The following is a 578-nucleotide window of genomic DNA, read 5'->3' as shown; positions in this document are numbered from 1 at the left end:
TGCGCGTGGATGAGGCGGGGGAGACGCGGTCGCCCCCAGGACCCAGGGCCTCCATGGCTGCGCGGATGAGCGCTGGCCAGCTAGCTCCGTAGGGCCTGGAAGAACATAGATGGCGCGTGATGGGGCTCCAGGTGCTTACCAGTCCCCTCTCTAGTCACACTGTCTCAAGCGCTGGCATTACCCCAGGTTAAGAATGGCAGGGGCAGCCCTAGCTGGTTTCGCTCAGTGGGTAAAGCCTTGGCCTGCGGACTCAAGGGTCCGGGGTTCCATCCTGGTCAAGGGCACATGCCAGGGTTGCAGGCTCCATCCCCATTGGGGGTTGGGGGAGGCAGCGGAGCAGTGATTCTCTCTCATCATTGATGTATCTGTCTCTGTCTCTCCCTCTCCCTTCCTCTATGGAGACAGAAAAAGAAGAATAGCGTGGGCAGTAGGCCCAACGCTAGGAAGCAACTCTGGAGGTTGAGGGTCTCAGCCCAGGGAAAGGAACTGGCCCCTGGCCCATTCCCTGCAGGGGCGCTCCGGCTGGTACCTCCGGGAGCCCTGAGAATGTACCCATGCTCCTTCCCTCCGCCCTGCCT

The sequence above is a fragment of the Myotis davidii genome, unplaced genomic scaffold (assembly GCF_000327345.1).
Source record: "Myotis davidii unplaced genomic scaffold, ASM32734v1 scaffold456, whole genome shotgun sequence".
NCBI lineage: Eukaryota > Metazoa > Chordata > Mammalia > Chiroptera > Vespertilionidae > Myotis > Myotis davidii.
This window is presented reverse-complemented; position numbering follows the sequence as displayed.